At 47.6% G+C, this 5,000-nt stretch overlaps 1 protein-coding gene across 1 annotated transcript in view; it reads right to left on the reverse strand.

The window, feature by feature from the left end:
• naaladl2 (N-acetylated alpha-linked acidic dipeptidase like 2) overlaps positions 1 to 5,000 on the reverse strand; it is a gene marked incomplete at both ends in the record, with an annotated part of 166,210 nt that overhangs the window by 89,567 nt on the left and 71,643 nt on the right. The window lies entirely within an intron of this gene.

Genomic DNA, 5,000 nt, shown 5'->3' on the forward strand with positions numbered 1-5,000 from the left:
CCCTCTCACCGAACGACTATAGTCCAATTGACAATCTCTGTAATTGCATTGAGCAAATAAACGCCTGGATGACACAAAACTTCCTCCAACTAAACAAGGACAAAACAGAGATAATTGTATTCGGTGCACCTGACAAAAGATCGATAGTCAGTGCAAAACTTGATTCTCTCTCTCTTCAAACTAAAAAACAGGTCAGAAATCTTGGTGTAATTCTAGACTCCGATCTAAACTTCAACAGTTTGGTCTTGGACCAAAATACATATCAGATCTCCTCCCACCCTATATTCCCACAAGGTCCCTAAGGTCAGCTGAGACTAATCAGCTAATAATTCCAAGAGTAAAAACAAAACACAGTGCAGCAGTTTTCAGTCATGCTGTTGCATGCTCCTGGAACAAACTCCCTGAAGAAATCAAACAGGCCCAAACCCTTAAAATATTTAAATCTAAGCTAAAAACCTTCATGTTTTGCACCAGTTATGATTAAACACAAACACTTCTATCAATTTTTCCATTAACTATTTTCTTTTGAAATGTTTTATCTATTTACATCTTATATTTGCTTTTATTCATTGTAAAAAAAAAAAAAAAAAGTTATTATGCTCCTCTTGCTGTATTTTTTAAATAATGTACTGTATGTAAAGCACTTTGAATTGCCCATGTTGTATGAAATGTGCTATACAAATAAACGTGCCTTGCCTAGATAGACAGACAGACAGACAGACAGACAGGCAGACAGGCAGACAGGCAAACAGACAGGCAGGCAGGCAGACAGACAGACAGACAGACAGGCAGACAGACAGGCAGACAGACAGACACACATACAGGCAGACAGGCAGACAGACACACAGACAGACAGATAGACAGATAGACAGACAGACATACAGACAGGCAGACAGGCAGACAGACAGACACACAGACAGACAGACAGACAGACACACAGACAGGCAGACAGGCAGACAGGCAGACAGACAGACGTATATATGGAGCGTAGGACTCACAGCACTCTAAACAAGCTGGAGGGAACCTTCTCTAATAAATGTTTCAGAGTTTGGGGGGGGGGTGGTGGTGGGGGGGAGGGCAAGATGTAGTTTAAAGATTAAAGATTTGTGTCTTGGATTTTTATTTATAAACATATTTTTCGGTCAGATCTTGGCTGTGTCCCTCTGGGTGTGTCTAGAGAGAGAGAGAGAGAGAGAGAGAGAGAGAGAGAGAGAGAGAGAGAGAGGGAGAGAGAGAGAGAGAGAGAGAGAGAGAGAGGGAGAGAGGGAGAGAAGGAGAGAGAGGGAGAGAGAGGGAGAGAGAGGGCGAGAGAGGGAGAGAGAGGGAGAGAGAGGGAGAGAGGGAGAGAGCAGGAGAGAGAGGGAGAGAGAGAGAGAGAGAGAGAGAGAGAGAGAGAGAGAGAGAGAGAGAGAGAGAGAGAGAGAGAGAGGGAGAGAGAGAGAGGGAGGAGGGCGTTTGAAGTCAACATGGCGCTCTGCTAGTCTACAGATCTGAGAGGAAGGACATGAAGAAAGTGATTATTAACATTTTAGACAGGGAGTCTGTCCTGACTTGCTCTGCTAGCGGAGATGTGTCAATGTTTCTACAGTATATGTGTGTGTGTGTGTGTGTGTGTGTGTGTGTGTGGGGGGGGGGGGGGCGGGGGGCTTCAAAGGTGACTCATGGAAGTCCTCGGCAACCAGCATGATGTAACAATACGCAACCAACAAACAGGAGAATCAGAGATGATATATTTTAATTGTTTCTGTTTCCCGGAGAGCTTCACTTGGCTGTGAATGACCCAAATAGACGCTGGCTGAGACCATTAAAACATACGGCTGAATATATTGGGGGAAAAGAGTGGAGGGAAGGAGGGAGGGAGAGAGGGAGCGAAAAAGAGAGGGGGGGGTGGAATGGAGAGAAAGAGTGGAGGGATAGGGAGGGAGGGAGGGGAAGAGAGAGAGAGAGCAGAGGAAGGGAGAGTGAGAGAGAGAGAGGAAGGGAGAGAGACAGAGGGAGAGCGAGAGAGTGACGGAAAGGGAGGGAGAGAGAGAGCGAGTGAGCCGTGGGAGGGAGGGAGGGAGGGTGGGTGGTTGGGGGGAGAGAAAAAGAGAGGGGGGGGTGGAATGGAGAGAGAGAGTGGAGGGATAGGGAGGGAGGGAGGGAAATAGAGAGAGAGAGAGAGAGAGCGGAGGGAAGGAGGGAGCGACACAGAACGAGAGCGAGCGGAGAAAGAGAGAGATAGGAAAGAGATAGAGTCTGAGAAAGAGAAATAAAGCGAGTGAGAGCAAGAGAAAGAGAAAGAGAGAGAGAGAGAAAACGGATAATTCCTCCCAGCATCTCCTCTCCCCACCAGGAGAATCAATATTTAATTTCTTTGTCTGCTATGATAAGGAGATAGTGAAATCATTATTTATATATCTGGGCTTAAATGATCCTGCGGAGGAGTGGATGGCAGGAGTATGGGGAGATGCCAGAGGATGGAGAGAGAGAGAGAGAGAGGAAGAGAGAGAGAGGGAGAGAGAGAGAGAGAGAGAGAGAGAGAGGGAGAGGGAGCGGGAGAGAGGGGGAGGGAGAGAGAGAGAGAGGGAGAGAGACCCTACAACGATACCTCTATGGCAGTGAGACCTACAATGATACCTCTATGGCAGTGAGACCTACAATGATACCTCTATGGCAGTGAGACCTACAATGATATCTCTATGGTGATACCACGACTGCAACAGTCAACAAACAGCGTTGTCTGTGTTAGCAGAATGCTACTTTAGGCATGAGTCTGATTATATCATAAAAGCAATGAGTCTGATTATATCATAAAAGCTTGGATATAGTTTTCATGAAACTACTTCTCATGTGTCTCACACACACACCCACCCACACACACACACGCGCACAGCCCCCACCCACCCACCCACCCACACACACACCCATCCACCCACCGACACAAACACACACACATACATACATACACGCACACCCACACCCACCCACCCACCCACCCACCCACACACACCCAAACACACACCCCCACCCACCCACCCACACAAACACACACACATACATACACGCACACCCACACCCACCCACCCACCCACACACACACACACACACACACCCACACCGACCCACCCACCCACCCACACACACCCACACACACACACCCCCACCCACCCACCCACCCACCACACACACACACACACACACACACACACCCACCCACCCACACGCACACACACCGACCCACACACACCCCACCCACCCACACGCACACACAGCATTTATAACATTATGAAAAAGGGTTATGAATGTTTTAGATTCAGGCTATGAAAGAGTCCTCCTATCACAACGCCATCCGCTCCCAGAGTGCATCATGGGATAGAGAAAACTATTGTACAGGCACATCCTGTTGATCTAATTCTGGGAACAGGGGGCTGATCGTTGGAAATCAGATTTGCAGCTGCTGAGCTGGGAAGTGAACATCACACTTCTCTAGTCTGGAGCAGAGTGACTCAGACAGAGATAGGAGAATCAGAGAGAGGAGGAGAGGAGAGTGGGGAATGGGGGTGGGGGGGGGGGGGCGGGGCAGAGGAGGGAGGGGGAGAGAGGCACAGGAGGGATGGTGAGGAGAAGAGAGCAGGGGAGAGGAGGGAGGAGAGGAGAATAGAGGGGAGGAGAGGAGAGGTTATTTTGGAGGTAAAATATGAGTTGGTATCATTGTGTATGAGCGACACTTCCCCACATGGCCAGTGAGTGGCACTATGGAGCCAGAAAAGCACAGACAGTCTCATGCTGCAGCACACTGCTTCTCTCTCTCTCTCTCTCTCTCTCTCTCTCTCTCTCTCTCTCTCTCTCTCTCTCTCTCTCTCACACACATATACATTCTCTCTCTCTCGCTCTCTCACACACACATACATTCTCTCTCTCTCTCTCTCTCTCTCTCTCTCTCTCTCTCTCTCTCTCTCTCTCTGTGTTACACAACCCCAACCTCTCTCCCACTCTTTGGTCGTCACTCTGCCTTCAATAGAAACAAACCCATCTCAGAGTTAGAAGCTGGAGTCGTTTGGGAGTTCCAGATGGTCAATGTATTGTTTGTATGAATGTAGAACCAATAATTGGAGCCAGTGTTTTATTCAGTCATTCAGTCAGAGTTTTGAGGCTGCAGTTTAGTCATAGTTCCATGTTCACAGTGGCTAGGGGGCCAGCGGCATTGGTCGGCATGGAATCCACACGCTTACACACCACACTGCAGGCGCAAGGGCACAGGACAGGCGGCCATTTTGGCTCAAGAGCGCTACGTTTAGAACTTTAGGCTAAAATGCTAGAAATTAACCCGGAGCATCATTTGACTGTGTATAATGGCTTGTTGTGTTCTACCAAACACACTCTACAGTAGAGGCGGGTAGAGGTAGACATTGTAGAACGCGCTCAATGTAATAATAATAATAATAATAATAATAATAATAATAATAATAATACATTAGACTTATATAGCGCTTTTCTAGACACTCAAAGACACTTTACAAACTGAAAAGATCGAGTAGTAATAATAAAAAGACACAATAAATAAATAAAAGAAAGTACAGGGGCTTGTGGTTGGGGAGGGCGTTCCAGAGGGACGGGGCTGCGGCTGAAAAGGCCCTATCACCCCAGGTCCGGAGCTTGGTCCTGGTGGTCTTGAGGGTGTTTGGTCGTCAAACCTGAGGCAACGGGAGGGGGTGTGAAGGGGGACGAGGTCTGCAAGGTAGGAGGGGGCCAGATTGTTGATGGCTTTGTAAGTGATGCCTGCCCAGAATGAGGAATGGTGTGGTGTCACTTGTGTTTGATACTGTGGTTGTTGTTTCTTAATCGGTATGGAAGCAGAGGAGAAATATCAGAATGCTTGAGCTGTTTATTATTATAGTAACAACGGGTTCGAAAGACTTTGCAAAGAGTTCGTAAATCCCAGAGTCTGAAAGATCTGATGAAATTCACAATAGTCCTATCACTAAGCCACGCCCTGAAATAGAAATTGTCCAATCATA

This window comes from Nansenia antarctica (assembly GCF_963989245.1).
Source record: "Nansenia antarctica genome assembly, chromosome: 17".
Lineage (NCBI taxonomy): Eukaryota > Metazoa > Chordata > Actinopteri > Argentiniformes > Microstomatidae > Nansenia > Nansenia antarctica.